At 50.6% G+C, this 16,808-nt stretch overlaps 1 protein-coding gene across 3 annotated transcripts in view; it reads left to right on the top strand.

Moving 5' to 3' along the window:
• The first annotated feature begins 434 nt into the window (after positions 1-434).
• Positions 435-16,808, top strand: part of EPN2 (epsin 2) — an 86,595-nt gene continuing 70,221 nt past the window's right edge. For 2 of the 3 annotated variants that reach the window (XM_047832096.1, XM_047832099.1), the window contains exon 1: positions 808-952. The gene's annotated coding sequence lies outside the window, so the exon portion shown is untranslated. Of the gene's footprint in view, positions 459-807; positions 953-16,808 lie in introns of those variants that run through there. The other variant, XM_047832098.1, reaches the window with a different exon arrangement.

Genomic DNA, 16,808 nt, shown 5'->3' with positions numbered 1-16,808 from the left:
TGGCACATAGCAGGTGCCTCACGGGCACTGGTTGAACCACATGGAAGGAGCGGTTCGGGCTGCTCTTTTGAGAGTTCCAGGCCGTGTGAGGGGGTGAGTCTGTGAATTCCTCACGTGAGGATGACGGTGAGCCAAGGGATCCACCTTCTAGATCCCTTTGGCAGTCTAGCCAAGGCGATGCACCCCTTTCTCGGAATGATTTTTGAGTGTGTTTTATTGAAGTATTAACACACATACGGAAAAGTGCACACGTCTAACGTGTACGTCGGTAAATTTCCACAAAGTGAACGCACTTGTGACCCTAGCACCAAGCTCAAGAAACCGAAAGTGACCGGTGCCCCAGTAGCCCCTGGCGCCCTCCAGGCTCCACCTCCTGAGAGAAGCCCCTATAGGAACAATGTTTTCAAGTGCATACTGCGAGGGACAGAAGGGAATTTCACGTCCGATGAGGGCTCGGGGTGCGTGCCTGAGGCTGGTGAGATGCTTGTGGAGTATGGGGTGTGGGGGGACTGGGTGGGGGGGGGGGATCTCAGGGAAGGTTGCCGAACGCGTGGGTTCGGGTATGAGTTCGCCAGGGCTTGTAGGCGGTTGGGGGGGTCGTCGAGACGCGTGTGTGGGACTTGGGGGAGGTCTGGGGGATTCGGGCGTAAGCCCCGGGCGCTGCAGGAGGGCCGGGCGTTCCGCTAGGGGTCGCGGGTCTGTCGGGGGAGGGGGGGAGGTCGCGGAGGCGGGGCCTCGGGGCGGGGGCGGGGCCTCGGGGCGGGGCCGGCGGGCGCGCGCACGCAGCCGGCGCGCCCCCTCCCGGCCGCCATGTTGGCTGGTGTGTGGGTGTCAAACGGAGCTGGACGCGGCGGCGGCTGCGGCGGCGGCTCCGCGGGCTCCGGTCGCTCCCGCCTCCTCAGCGCTGGCGGCGGCCGCAGCCGCGCACCCGGGCGGGCTCGGAGGAGCGGAGGTGAGCGGGGCCCACGCGCCTCGGGGGGCGGGAGCGGGGCCCCAGGGCGCGGACCCTCCCCTCCCTAGGGCGCGGACGCCCTCGCAGAGCGGCTCCCCTCCAGCCCGCCCCCCAGAGCATGCACCCCAGCTGCCCCAGCTGGGTCCCTGCCTCGGGTGGGACCCTTTTCTTTCCAGCCAGGCCCGTCCCCACGGGCTGGGGCATGGCCCCCCTCCCCACCTGGATCCCTCTTTCCGCTGCAAAGACCCCCCCCCCCCACCCCGTTTCCCTATCGGGGAGCTTTTGCTTTTATATTCTCTGAGTCTGAGGCTCCTCTTACTCCCACCCCAGATCTAGGAGCCCTCTCCGGGCCCCCATCCTCTTGCCTTTCGGCTTGGAACCACCCCGCCCCTCCTCCCCAGATCACTTTCCTCCCCACCTCGGGCCAGGCACCCCTTTCCTCCCTCCCGCCCCCGTGCACAGCCCAGCCCCCGTTTCCTCCAGGAATCGGGGGGGGGGTCCCCGCTGTCCGGGATCCCATCCCGTCGCCCCTCTCCTTCGGGCTGGAGCGGGGCCCCTTTCCCTCCCCAGGGACCAGGTTCTCCCTCCCCACCCCCGACCCCCACAGCACAGCGGGGACGGGGGCGGCAGAGCCGGGCTCCAGCTGCCTTTTGTTCCGCGTGGGATGGCAGAGACCCCGCCCGGCGGTCCCGTTCGGCTGATCCGGGTGGGTTTATGGGTGCGTGGGGGCCGGCCTCTTCAAGGAGACCCTCTCTCTGCCCGTGGGGCGGCTCCCCCTGAGCAGAGCGTGTTGGGAGAGGCTGGCCCTTCCTAGAGGAGTCTGTGCCAACAGGTTTTTGTTTGCGACCTGAAGTTGGCCCAGTGGCTTTGCGGGGGGGCGGGGGAGAGTGGGGACAGCTTGTTGTCCCCTGAAACCCCAGAAGGGGCCCGTGAAAGCCCATTCCTCCGCCCTGGGACATCGGCCGGGGGTCCCTTCGCTGTTTCGTCCTGGGGATGCATCTGAAATCTGTGCTTTAAGAGAGGACGGGGCCTGACCATCATTGGGGTTCAGATGGGGGAAACTGAGGTCCAGAGATGTACTGATTTGCTCAAGGTCATGCACTGGTACCGTGTCACCGCCAGAACTAGAAGGTTGGTCTCCGGGGCTTGCTTTCCGGGACATTTTAGATTTTTTTTTTTTTTTTTTTAGAGAGACGTTCAGGATATTATCCTCCTCCCCCTCCCCCTTTTATTTATTTATTTATTTATTTTTTTTTTTTTCAACGTTTATTTATTTTTGGGACAGAGAGAGACAGAGCATGAACGGGGGAGGGGCAGAGAGAGAGGGAGACACAGAATCGGAAACAGGCTCCAGGCTCCGAGCCATCAGCCCGGAGCCCGACGCGGGGCTTGAACTCCCGGACCGCGAGATCGTGACCTGAGCTGAAGTCGGCCGCTTAACCGACGGCGCCACCCAGGCGCCCCTCCCCCTTTTATTTTTAACATTCACACAAGATAACAGGCACGAAAAGATGTGAAGTATGAGTTCTTGCTTTCCACCTCCAGAAAATGCCCTGTGAAAGAAGAGATTGCAACAGGAGGTTAAAGGGATAGAAAAAGGTGAATTTTAATTACTCTCCCCCCCCACCCCAATTACGTAAGATAATGAAGATTTGGCCGAAAACACGTGCATCTTGTAGCCCTAGATACCAGATGATAGGTGCTGGCAATGTCAGATACTGAACCCTGCACAGCAGTGATTGAGTTTGCACTGATAATTAAGTTTTCGTCTGTATTTAAATGAACATCAGGAGGGACTACACAGTTTGTTTCCAAATTGTTCTTGTGCCAATGAGTGTATTTGGGGTAAGTGATGGTGTTGGGGAAGCCATCAAGATCTGATCTTTTATGTATCTGCATTTTCCCTTTCATATTTTAAAGCTTACTAGTTTCTTTAGTTCTCATATTCGGTTAGTCATGTTACCCGTCGCACTGGGCTTTTCTTTTGTAAGCGCTGAATGAGATACCGGCTAGTAGAGTTGGGTAAAGTGCAAATTGTTGTGAGACATGATTCACGATTGTTTCCCCGCAAGGTCCTGGAACAGGAGCAAGTTTGGATTGTCCTGTGGGATGTACTGATCTCTCCTGGTTTCCACAGGCTTTTTGCCTCCTTGAACCTTGAGTTTGGCAGATGGGGAGTTCGGTGGAGAACTCTTCTCCCAGCAAGATGTGCTGTACCAAACACCCGTGGTGCATGTGAAGAAATGTAAAACTTTCAAATGAGGATACCTCGTTTGGTATATGCAGCCTTGGAAATGACCCATCCCTTGTAAAAAAGCCTTTGCAGAAATACAGTGGATGCCTCTTAATGTAACTGCCTTCCATGATAAGGTGTGGATTGCCTGAGACTTGGGATTCTGGTAGGAATCCTACGAGAGTAGATGCGTTTTTGGGGCTTTGATTTGTTTTAATGGCTGGGCTCTTGCTGAACTTAAAGAGTGGGCTTTTTATTCATTTCTTTTTGAAGATTTTATTAGGAAGAGGGCAACTTCCAGTTCTTTGTGGACTAAAGTGCCAAGAAATTTTCATGCAGGAATTGTCCTTTTCATCCTCTTGGGAAGCGCATTAAAGTTGTTAAAGCTTCTTGGCAGTTGGTCTTACTGTTGTTCCCCAGAACCTTCCTGTCAGAGTGATGGGGCCCGGATGACTGCGGTGGTTGTCGCTTTATGGCATGAGTACCTGGTGACCCTGAGCCTAGGAGAAATGACAGGGCTTGCATTTGGGGAACTTGAGGTTGGGGAGGATATGAGGAATTTTCTAGTTCTACTCCCCTGTTTGTCTGCTGGGCTTTCTATTCATGTGTTCAGTGTAAACAGACCTCTTCTGTCAGGCCTTTGCCGGCCACCTCCACCAGTGTTTGGGTCCCTCAAACCCTTCTCTTCAAGCCTCACCACCCCAAACAGCCTTTCGGGGCACTTAGTCACGTTGGCTCAGTATCGGGCTTTTGCGGCGCTGTGACATCTTTGAGGCCAGCGACCGCCCTCCCAGTCTTTGCTTACTTCTCCAGTACCCAGCTCAGGCTCTGACACATGGTAGGTGCTCAGAACAGGTCTAGGATGTGAATAACTCCTGGGGGCAGAGGAACGAAGTTTGATTGGTCCCCTGCTACAGGCTCCACTATTTCGCCTTGCTCTTGCAAAAACCACTACTGTCGGTCCCGCAGTCATCTGTCATATGGGTGTGTCACGTCACATGGCACATGGGCGTCTTCAGCCACACGCGTGTTATCCCCCACCTGCAGTTGTGAGAACTGAGACCCAGGTGCTGAAGTCATGTGCTCAAGGCCACACAGCCACTAAGTGATGGGGCTGGGATTCCAGCCGGTTTGTTGGGGTTCCAAAATACTCTTATGCCTTTTGCCTCACTGGAGAAACCAAGTCTCAGAGAGACGAAGAGACTTGTATGAAGCCCTCCTGCAAGTTGGCAAGGGACTGAGTGATGTCATTAAGGTCGTCGAGGGTGGGAGAGAGCACATTTTGTTTGGCCTTGTGAAACGACTATGGCCATCGGTTGAGTTTTTGAACATTGACAAGCTTTCTGATAACTTCGTCGATGGTATTTTCCTTGGTCTGAAGGGGTCTAAAAATAGAAACTTGGGAAAACAGATACAGTGAAATAAGTGTACGTGCCGTTGAGTGAGTGTATCCCGTCCATCTATGGACTTGTTTGGTTCCATCTATTTTTACTGTCAGATGGTTAAGTTTTTCATGTCTTGAAATGCAAAGTTGTTTCAGCAGACTTTGTTTTTTTTTTTTTTTTTTAATGTCATTTCATTTTGTCTTCACATCGACCTATGACACAGGGATCACCACCCATCTGTGAGTGGAAAAATGGAGGCCCAGAGATGTTAGGTAACCTGTGAGGAATTCGCACAGCCAGCAGCCAAACCAGGGTCTGTGTGATTCCCAAACCTGGGTACCTCCTCCTTCACCAGCTCCTGTATAAAGCCCCTCAGTGTTACGTGTGCTCGTTTAATTTATTATATAGGATAAGCCTGTGATCTGAAAGTCACCACCGAGTTTCTGTAGAAAGTTGGAAATTGTGAATGAGATTTCTTTTTCCCTGACCTTAGGATCAATGAAACCACTGTTAGTTGAATGGCAAGAGTTTAATGAACCAATTGAACTGACGGCGCTAGATTTAGGGTTAGATTAAAAAAAAAGAAAGAAAGAAAGAAAGAAAGAAAGAAAGAAAGAAAGAAAGAGGCTTGCCTCCTTTGAACCAGATCTGCAACATTGTTAAAATGTTCCGTGTCCATGCATTGGATTCTTTGTGGTGACTCATTCCCAGCATCCCCAGGTACTGGAACCTGCTTTGTGCCCGGGCACAGAAAAGCCTTCCTGTGGGTGTCAAGGCTGCATTCTCAAGCGTTCTGGAGACAGAACAGGTAACTTCTCTTTCTGTTCAAAGCAGTGCCAGGAAGTGGGTGCACAGAGGGCTGTGCAGAGGACTCCCCCCCCCTCCGCCTTCCCTTCGTGGCAACCCCGCTGATAAATGGAGCAGGGAGAAGCAGGCTCGTCCTGAGGGATGGCCGACCATCTAGGGCTGATGCATGATGTGGGTTTAAAAGCATCTATAATTAATCAGTTCTGAGTGCACGCTCCATCCTTCCTCTTTCCCACCCCTCTTAAGCTAATGTCATCGTCGCATCCTGGTGGCTCGGTAGCTGAGAGCACCACATGGTCCAGACGGTTTGGCTACAAAGTCCGTGTGAGAAATAGCTGTGGAATCAGACGTGGGTACAAATTGGTCTCCTGGCTGGGTGGCGTTGAGCACTGTACTCACGGAGCTTCATCTTCTGCATCTCTGAAGTGGGGCTAATAGTAACCATCTTGCAGAACAGACCAATGCTTCTTAGACTCCAAGCGTGCTTTGGAATCACCCCGTGGCCCATTAGACAGGTTGCCGGGCTCCGCCCCAGAGTGTCTGATTCAGTAGGTCTGAGGTGAGGCCTGAGACGGTGCATTTTCAGCCAGTTTCCAGGTGTTCCTGATGCGCCTGGTCCAGGAACCAGGTTCGGGAACCCTGGCCCAGAGGACCGAATAGGAAGGCGTGTGAAGGTGTCAGCACTGGGCGACTGTGCTGAGGGCGCTCATACTCAACAGTGGTTTTCTGCCTCTGAAATGCTTCTGGATTGTTCGGAAGATGATGGCATGACACTTGGGAAGGGACTTTGGTTTGTCAGATGTTTTCGCTTCGTTCTTATGTGATGATAACTTGGACCGTGGTCACAGGCATCATCACTATGGGAGTTAGTTGGGATGTTTTCCTTAATGAAGGGAATGTAAGACATCAGTGCCCTTCAAAGAGGCGCTAAATCTAGGATTCTGTTAGAAAAGCCGGTTCATCATTCCCACACATCAAACAAGATGTTCACTGTCAAGGCTTTTTAGAAATGCAGCTGAGAAAGGGCAGGGCACCAGACAGACTCCCACGGGGCCATTAGGGATGGCCACTGGTATTAATGGAAGTCACTCCTCCTCCTTCCCCATGGTTCAGATTGATTTAATATTCTTTGGTGTTTAGGGTTTGGGGGGAAAAATTCATTTTCCACCAATAGTAATTATCGTCTTGTCCATCAAAACCAAACATGGTCTGTGTGAGTGTGTGTGTATGAGAGAGAAAGAGAGAGAGAGAGAGAGCGCCCTAATGGTTTTCTAATGTCTCCTGTGTGCCAGGCCCTATGCTACTCCATCTACGTACAATATTTAATTTCATTCTGTTCCTCCAAGGCCTGTCACGATTTCCCTTTTTGCATATGCAAAAACTAAGGCTCAGAGGTTCAGCACCCTGCCCCAGGCCACACAGCCAGTAAGTACCCCACCTAGTTTTTGCTGCCACCTGTGTCAGATTCAAAACCACATTATTTTCACTGCCTCACTCTGTAGCCATGCCAGGTGCTCCCATTGCTTTGCTAAACCCTCGTAGCAACCCTGGGAAGTACACGTTTCACAGATGAGTAGACCAGCTTAGGGGGGGGTCAGGCTGGTTCATGTGTACCCACCCAGCCCCATACCTGTCTGGTTTTGGAGCCTCATGAAGCTGTTTCTGTGGCAAGACCTCACCTCCCTGTCCAGGGCCACAGAAGTAAATTCTAAGACATACATCTGCCTGGATGCTTACAGCGGGGGCCTGGGAGGACCCCAGCTGGGTTGGCTGGGAGGAAGTCTGTGTGGGCTGGTAAAGGTTTTTGTGTTTGCAAAACTGTGTTAAAATAATTGCCCAAATTGCTCTGAGGAAAGGGCTCATTTCTTTTTTACTCTGTAATCCTGAAGCTCTGCACATTGGTTCTGTAAACATGACACATGAGAATTAAGGACTAAAAAAAAAAAAAAAATCCTCTGGTTAATGCTGTTGTTAAAACGTGATCAAGTTCACGCAGAGGAACTTGTTAGTCTTAAACAGTTATGTAAATAAAAATATAAAGTGTCTCCTTCCTCAGTAGGCAATTAACATATGACTTGTAGCAAATGGGTCATTTTTCTGGTCTTAACAGTGTATGTGGAGGTTGGGGTGTGATCACTTTCCCAAGGTTTAAAAATTGCCTGCAGCTCCCAAGCCAAGGAGTGGTAAACAGCTATGTGTCAGTACCTGCCCTGCACTCTTGGGAGGCCCTGGAGGTTTGGACTCAAATTTGTTGTTCTGTAAACGCTTTCAGGCCGAGGTGAATAAATCATCAGAGCTGGAAGTTGGTTCTGCAGAGTCCGCCCCGGGCCCGTCCTTCCTCCCTCCTCAGAAAAGTCATAGCAGTGGAGGAATACTGACAGGCTAAAAAATCACATATTTACTTGAAAGTGACTTCTCCGCGAGTGCCTGGTGATATCCAGTGCTGTCCTGGGGTATAATGACTGTACCTGGGATCCCAACGTTTGGGAAACACATGATGAGGGGAATAACTTTTATGCCACTTCATGAGAGGCAGTTCAGCTGATGCAAAAGCATGAGGATCAAACCGAGGACCATTCTATGACATTAGGGCAGAATATTTGAGGTCACCGTCGACCTGGAAAATCTGCGACATGTGGTCTCTTGTCAAGATGATGCGCGTCGGGGAAATGCTATGTGTCTTGCCACCGATCGAGAAGACAGTTAGTATTTGTGAGACAATAGAAGCTGGTGGTTTGCTAAGCTGTGATTTTGATTCTTTGTTAGGACATCAAGAATGCAGAAAAATCTAGAAGAGTCAGGGAAGATGTCAGGGAGAAGGTAGGATTTGAGGTAGACCTCAAAGGACAGGGACCAGTATCCGGGTATAGAGGACAGATGGGAAGGCCTTTCAGGTCGAGGGAACATCAGGGGGCGAAGCTTGGGGTGGGCCTGGGCTGGGGCCTGTGTGTGGGGTGTGCGTGGCACCCCGTGTACACAGAAGCAGCTCTGCCCGGGGGATGCTGGGAACAGTGAGGACAGAGGCGGCCCGATGGCCACTGGCTCTGATGGGGCAGCGGCCTTGGGATTTGGTGGTGTGGGCAGTAGGGCGCTCAAGTGTTTGGGGTGGGGCCCTCTGGCAGGGCCTGACCCGGCAGATCGGTGAGACGAGATAGGTCACAGTTCCAGCAACAGCATGAGGGTGCGCGTCAGAGTGAAGGGAGGTCCTGGGGTCTGGTTCTGTTTGGGGAGAGGCAGGTGCCCCAGGGGCCTCCGTGCTGGCTGGGGAGAGTGGATGTGACACCCTGAGAGCCTGCAGTTTTTACCCTTGGCTGCACCTGCAGGTCACATGGCCTGGAAAGCTTTTTAAAAATGCCTGTGATGGGGCCCCACCCCAGACCATGGAGGAAAAGCCAGTCGTTTTTTTTTTTTTTTTTTTTTTTTAGAAGTACCCCAGATGATGTTCATGGTTTGTGTGGGCCAGCAAGATGAACTGTGTGCTCAGGGGAGCCTCTGGGCATGTCAGGGATTAGAAGGTGGGAGCCAATTGGAGCACGAGGAGAGCAAGAAGCCTTTGCAGTGATGAGATATGAGGTGCTGGGCTCTGAGCTACTGTAGAGTAACCGAGGAACCAGCTTGAGGAAAGAGGGAGGGGGCAGCACGTAAGGTGGAATCGTGCCAGGGAGAGATCACCCCCCCCCCCCCCCCCCCCCCGGGTTGCTGAGGTTTGCCTTTGAGCTACTTTGCAAAAGGGGGCTGGCCCAGCAGAGAGTGTAAACTGGGTGAGGGCCGGAGAAGAGATTGTGCCCCACCTGTTTGGCAATGTTCCTCCCCCCTGATTTTCAACCAGGAGTATGGAGCAGGCACGGCGGGTTCTTATCTGGCTGTTCAAGCCTACGAGCCAGATTCCTTCCTACACCCCTGATTGTAATGACTGCAGCAAACACCGCTTGTAAAACTTAAAACTACATTTGTTCACAGAAGTTCCATTAAAGGTAGTTGTAATTTAGAGTGCCTAACTGAGGTAGATTTGCTTTTAGTGGAAGTTGTCTGGAAGAGAGGTTTTACCTGGTGCATTTCATGCATATCACGACATCATAATTTATTATATTTTCAGAAAGAAATTAGTTTGCGGTCGAATTAATTCTGTAATGTTTATTGAGCACATATGTACTGTGCTCCATAAGTTGGGAATACACGGATGGAGAGGTGTAAGTTCCTGGGCTCACATAGCTTATGGTGCACAGAGAGTGGCTCCTGACGGAAGGATAAGTGATGGCAGCCTGGGAGGGAGGGTAAGAAGTGGTGTCAGATACCGAGAGTGAGGCTGAAGGCTTCAGGGGAAAGGGTAGGGAGGTAGAGTCTTGCAGGGAAAGGGGGAGCTCTGGGGGACGCAGAGGAGAGGCCTCCGGGCCAGAGAACAGGGCCGGGCCAAGGGCTGAAGGTGAAGGTGTGAGCTCGGTGTGAGCTTGAGCTGAGCGAGGGTGTGGAGGAGGAAGGGCCGGACGTGAGGCGGAACAGGCGGACTGCTTAGCGCGCTCTGAGTCGGGACGTGGCTTTCACACAGTCTTTTGGTGGCGAGTGGGCAGCACCCTGGGTCCTCCACGCTGCCTCTGATTGGAGCAGCTCTGCTCTGCTCTGCACGTGGGAAACTAAAAAGAGCTCATTTGAAAAGTGTTCCTCTGCTGTTTCAAAAAAAAAAAAAACAAAGTGATCTCATTGCTGTAGGTGCAGGGGAGTCACTGACAGCAAGAGAGCGCCCTGTGGGTGGCCGGGAGAGAGGGCCTGGAGGCTTCCCCAGGGAGCTGAGAAGCCCTCACTTCTTTCTTTCTGCAGGAGAAGGCGGGGCTGAGAGGGGTTCTCACCTCTTCCACCCTCTGCTCTAGGCCACTCTCCCAGGTCCCAGGGTGAGGTCTGGGCCATGTGCCGCGCTATGGCTAACAGGTCCTTTGGGAATGGAGCTCTTTACGGTCAAATAGCTCTGTTTTTGTCTTTTTCTCTTCTGTCAATAAGCTGTGTGCCCAAATGGGGCTTGAACTCATGACTCTAGGAGCAAGAGTTGCATGTTCTACCGACGGAGCCAGCTGGGTGCCCCAAGCAGCTGTATTTTCCAGAAATCCCTGGAGAATTTTATGACCAGGTCATAAAGGTAAGGGACCTAGCAGTTCACCCTGGGATGCATGTCCGAGAGATCACGTGCCAGGCTCCTGTGCTGGGTACCTAGGAGGTGGCCCAGCCCTCAACTCTTCTTAGAGTAGACTAGACAAGAGTGGTCCACAGGCCGCATGCGGCCCACAGATAGATGTATTTTGTCTGGGCTGTGCTGGGCCTTTTTAAGGAATTAAAGTTGGTTGCCCTATTAGTTTCCTCTGGCTGCTGTAACAAATGACCACAAATGCAGTGGCTTAAAACAACAGTTGTGTAGGTTAGAATTCTAACACGGGTCTCAGTGGGCTAAAATCATGGTGTAGCCAGGGCAGTGCTCCTTCCTGGAGGCCTTAGGAGGAGATCTGTTTCCTCGTGTTTTCCGGCTTCTGGAGGCTGCCCTCATCCCTTGATTTGTGGCCCCTCCTGTCTTCAAAGCCAGCCACAGTTAGGCTGTGTCTTTATGCCGCATCATTCTGACAGGGACTTTTCTGCGTCCCGCTGCCACTTTTAAGGAACCTTGCCATTACAGGGGTAATTCAGGAGCTTCCCTATTTTGAGGTCAGCTGTTCAGAAACCTTAATCTCATCTGCTACCTTAATTCCCCTTTGCCGTGTAACTGGGACTAGGATGTGGACATCTCTGGGAAGCCATTATTCTGTCTACCGCAGTTGCCAACATGAAAATCAGGAGATCTTGCATAGCAATCCGGACTTGCAGCTTCATTGACAAATCAGAACACTTGGCAGCCGGGGGCCTGCACTGTTGCCTGGCAACAGTGGGTCAGTGCCAGTGTCGGCGCCATCTCTGGATGGGGCTTCGTGTGCCAGTTCTCTGCAGCCCCCACCCCTCCCGTGACGCCTGCTCACTTCCCTTCGTGGCCTGGGCCCTGCTCTGGAGACCCAGGACCCTACACAGTTCGTCACGGCAGTGTCTCCTGTTCAGGGTGGTGGGGCTTGCCAACCTCCCTGTTCGATGCCCTCCTCCTTGCCCTCACGCTCCACCCTCTCTGCTTAGACACTTGTCTCCCACCCTCCTCTCCACTCCCCCCTCTCCCTGACCCAGGCCTCTACATTCCAGAGCATCTCTGATGCTATTTTAGGTGGGCGTTATTTGAACGATAACTCCTTGCCTCCTGTCCTCTCCTTTCCTGGCACCCAACACCGGTACATTCTGGTGCCTTCCGTTTGATATCTTGCATCGGCATTTGTGAGAAGCAAGTCTTTACGATGCACCTTGAGAGTAGTGTCCATCAGAAGTCAGGATCACACAGCAGACATTTAGCTGAGCCTCTACTCTATGCCGTGTGCTTTCCTACCTACTGGGAATTCAGTGGGAAGCGAGGTATGGATGCTGGCCTTGCCTCCCACCTCCATGTGGTTCTCCAAGAGGGAGGAGGAGAAGCAAGCGGACAGGTGATTGCGATTTTAACCACCTGTTGCATCTAGGGAGCGCCTGGCAGCCTCCTGCTTCCCTGGGGCTGGGAGGCGAGCTCCGTTTGCAGTGGTAGGGGGTCCCCTGGCTCTGTTAAAGGCAGTTCAGTGAAAGGTTTCCTTGTTTCCAGAACCTCGCTGAATTTGGGGGAGGCATCTCGAGGCCTACGTGATGTGTTGGTTTACAGTGTGAAGGACCAGGTCAGAGGACTCTGTGTCGCTGCCTGGCGGTCTCACCTGGGGCTCTGGTTCTTTTCTGAGGAGCCCCTTGTGTGGCCTCTTGTGGACGGGCCTCCACAGTGACCCTGAACTGTAGGACTCAGGTGGAGGACACTGGGCAGAGCCCCCAGAACTTGACAGCTTAAGGGCATCTGGTTCTTTTGCCTGTGTGGAGCATTATCTGGCATATTAAGGGTATTGGGGAACTTGCTTGAAAACAAAGTAAAACTTTTCATTATGGGGAATTTCAAACATAGAAAAATAGACTAGTTCAGTGAACTCCCAGCACTGAGCTTCAGGAGTGTTTTTTCCTTTTTTAAAGTTTATTTATTTTTGAGAGAGAGAGAGAGAGACAGAGCGAGCACGAGCAGGGGAGGGGCAGAGAGAGAGGGAGACACAGAATCCAGAGCAGGCTCCAGGCTCTGAGCTCTCAGAGCCTGGACGCGGGGCTCAAACTCATGAATTGTGAGATCATGACTTGAGCCAAAGTTGGACGCTTAACTGATTGAGCCACCCAGGCGCCCCGCTTCAGCAGTTTTAATCTAGGATCCTTCCCCCTACCCCTCTTCGATTCTTTCTTTCCTTTTTTTTTTTCCCCCCTCTTCGATTATTTCAAAGCAAATCCCAGACTTCATTGATCAGTGCTTCAGTATGTATCACTAGCAGATACAGACTCTTAGGAAACTTGTTTTTGTAATCTTTTTTTTTTTAATCTTTGTTTTTGAGAGAGAGTGCGCATGCGTGTGTGCAAGCAGGGAAGGGGCAGAGAGAGGGAGATACAGAATCTGAAGCAGGCTCCAGGCTCCAAGCTGTCAGCACAGGGCTCAAACTCACGAACCGCAAGATCATGATCTGAGCTGAAGTTGGATGCTTAACTGACTGAGCCATCCAGATGCCCCTGGAAGCTTGCTTTTAAGTGGAGACTAAACACCAGGCATCCTAATTTTGATTTCGTGTGCTCTGGAGTCGAAGCTGACTTTCTGTACTTGTGGGTGATAATCTTTATACAAAATCTTGATGTGGGTTGAACTTTATTAGCACAACGAGAATTTTGCTATTAATTTTTTTAATTGCAAAATACATGTAACACAAAATTTACCATGGTAACCATTTCAAAGTGTTAAGAATTCAGTGGCATTAAGGGGCGCCTGGGTGGCTTAGTCGGTTAAGTGTTTGGCTTCAGCTCAGGTCATGATCCCACGGTCTGTGGGTTCGAGCCCCGCGTTGGGCTCTGTGCTGACAGCTCAGGAGCCTGGAGCCTGCTTCAGATTCGGTGTCTCCCTCTCTCTCTGCCCCTCCCCAACTCATCTCTGTCTCTTTCTCTCTCAAAAATAAACATTAAAAAAATTAAAAAAAAAAATTCAGTGGCATTAAGTATATTTACACCGGGGCATGTGGATGGCTCAGTTAGTTGAGCGTCCGACTCTTGATTTTAGCTCAGGTCCTGATCCCAGGGTCATGAGATCGAGCCCATGTCAGCTCTGTACTGGGCGTGGACCCTGCTTAAGATTCTCCCTCTCCCTCCGCTCCCCCTGCCTGTCTCTCTCAAAAAAAGTATATATACACTGTTGTGCAATCATCACCACAATGTAGTTACAGACTTTTTTCATCACCCCAGAAGGAAACCTGTACCCGTTAAGCAGTTATTCCCTATCCCTCCCATCCCCAGCCCCTGAAAACCACTAATCTGCTTTCTCTCTCTAGGGTGCTCGGCCTGTGCTGGGCATTTCATAGGCATGGAGTCATACGGGTGTGATCCTCTGTGTCTGGCTTCTTTCACGGAGTATAGTGTTTTCCAGGTTCAGCCCTGGAGTCACGCGTGTCATTCCTTTTTATGGCTAAATAATATTCCATCGTGTGGACAGACCACAGTTTGTCTATCTGTTCATCTGTTGATGGACATTTGGGTTGTTTCCACCTTTGGCAATTGTGAGTGGTTGCTACTTTAACTTGTCCGCGCTTACTTTGAAATGGGTGATGTGATGCATGGATCAAAAAGAAAATGTCATAAAGGGGTGGGTGGGGGTGGCTACTTCCATAATCCGTTGATTTTTAACCCATTTAAGAAGAACTTATTGGGGCGCCTGGGTGGCTCAGTCGGTTAAGCATCCGACTTCGGCTCAGGTCATGATCTCACAGTCTGTGGGTTCAAGCCCCGCATCGGGCTCTGTGCTGACAGCTCAGAGCCTGGAGCCTGCTTCCAATTCTGTGTCTCCCTCTCTCTCTGTCCCTCCCCTGCTCATGCTCTGTCTCTGTTGCAAAAATAAATAAAATAAAATTAAAAATTAAAAAAAAAAAAAGAACTTATTACTGAAGTACATCATATGTAACGGAAAAGCATACTCCACGTCAGGGACTCAGGCCTGTTGCTTTTTTTCGGTGGCCATGAGGCCTGCTTAGGAGGCTGCCATCTGAGAGACACCCTCCTCTTCTTAGACCTGAGAGACCACAGCTATGGGTCTGAGGGTGGGCAGTGGCCTTTTTTTTTTTTTTTTTTAGCATTGGCATTGAGGGAAATGCTTGACTTTGACTCCAGAGTTATAGGAGCAGACTTGGTGTTTTCATGAGTCATTGCCTTTATTTCTATGCCTCAGTAAACAGTGTCTGCCCTTGTGTTGTCAGGTGCTGGAGGTCAGGGGGTTAGGTTAGATATGTTGTCATCAGTGTGCAAAGTGAAGTGGGTTTGGTAACATGTTTTATATGTAGACATTGATTTCTGTTGGATTTTATTTCTAGCAAGGAGTTAGCGAACAGGCTTGAATAAGTCAACTGCTGACTCGTGGGGTGCCTGTCGCAGGGGCTGCCTTGTGGGGCGAGATGCTCTCTCGCATCATGCTGTGTGTCCTCTTTTGGAGGGTCCAGAGAGGTGTTCATCTCAGGTCCCAGGACAAGGAAGAACTCTTCTGTGAATTAGCTCTATTTCTGTCTTGTGGGCAGCGTGAATCATCTTTGCCTTGGCCATCTGGAAGCTCAGCGCGAAGTCGATCATTTGGGCCCACTCTAGTGTGGCCTGCACTTGGGGTTCTAACCTTGCTTTTTGGCCCAGCCTTTTGTTTTGTTTTGTTTTGTTTTCTTTTCTTTTTTCCTTCTCTTTCCCTGTTGCTTGAGTTTCTTTGTTTACTTGCTTTTCATTGTTATGTGGGTTTCTCTAAGCCAGTGATTCTCAACTGGGCTCAATGTAGTTTGTCAGGATAACCTGGGGAGCTTCTTTTTTTTTTTTAATGCCGATGCTTGGGACACCTGGGTGGCTCCATCGGTTAAGCCTCTGACTCTGGCTCAGGTCATGATCTCACCGTCTGTGCGTTCGAGCCCGCATTGGGCCCTATGTTGACAGCTCAGAGCCTGGAGCCTGTTTCAGAGTCTGTGTCTCTTCTCTCTGCCCATCCCCTGCTCACTTGCTCTCTCTCTCTGTCTCTCTCTCTCTCTCTCTCTCTCTCTCTCTCTCAAAAAAAAAAAAAAATATATTAAAAAAAAATGTTTTAAATGCCGATGTTGGGTCCCCACCACCTTCTGTTTTAATCGTTTAGGCAAAGTGGCCTGAGCCTAAGTATGTTCCAAAGTTCCCCAGATATTCACCTGTGTGGCCAGGGTTGGGAGCTGCTGTTTTAGGCCATTTCACATGTGTTTAGCAAACAAGACAGGGATAAACAGAAGAAAAGGATGGAGTCTGGGAGGACAGCTGACCCTGAAGTATGGTGGTTTAAGCTCAGAGGAGCCAAGTAAAAGGGATTATGTAGCTTCCAGTGTTTTTCCTGCCAGTGGAACCAGTGGGAAAGCTCTGAGGGGATCCTCTCTGTGGCCAGAACTGCAGAAGGCTTAACTCCTGGGACCAGGGTTGGGGGGGGGGGGGGGGGGGAGTGGCTGGGATTTTGCTCTGAACATCTCAAGCCTGCTTAGTGGTAGTACAGCTTTGTAACCAGGTCTTCTGGCCCATTCAGGACCCACGTCCCGTACTTGGGACCTAGTTTGTGCTTTAATTCCATTTGTTATAAAAAGTAATCATAGAGAAGACCCAGTGTATGAAGAGAAACTTTCAAACATGGTCTTTGCAACTAATCCGATTCCTCCTGCACTTTGAAAAAGCACTGTCTCTGCCTTTTTTTTTTTTTTTTTTTAATTTACTTATTTTGGCGAGAGCACAAGCAGGGAAGGGGCAGAGAGAGGGGGACAGAGGATCTGAAGTGGGTTCTATGCTCACAGCAATGAGCCCGATTCCAGACTCAAACTCATGAATCGTGAGATTATGACCTGAACCAAAGTCAAAAGCTCAACCAACTGAGCCCCCCAGGTGCCCCTAGCACTTTCCCTGCTTTAAAGAGAAACAAGAAATTAGGAAAGAAAAGACATTCTTTATTGATTAAAAAAACTATATTTTATTGGTAGAAGAAAATGGTAAATAGCACAAGAAATCACTGTAATCTGAATGCAAGGTGTCGGATAGATGTTAACCTTTGAAGAAAGAGAAACAGATGATTATCGAAACAAAACCAAACCCATTATTTCTTCCTTCATCCCACCCCATCATTGCTTTTATTTACTTCTTTCACATTTTAACAAAAATCTTGTTAGCTCTTTTTCTCTTCTGATTATGTTTAAGTCCACTCTACCAAAATAGGTTATCTGCAGTATGGTGTTTCCAGGCTGATTTTCTTTTT

Source organism: Prionailurus viverrinus, chromosome E1 (assembly GCF_022837055.1).
Source record: "Prionailurus viverrinus isolate Anna chromosome E1, UM_Priviv_1.0, whole genome shotgun sequence".
In the NCBI taxonomy this organism is placed as follows: Eukaryota; Metazoa; Chordata; class Mammalia; order Carnivora; family Felidae; genus Prionailurus; species Prionailurus viverrinus.
This window is presented reverse-complemented; position numbering and strand designations above follow the sequence as displayed.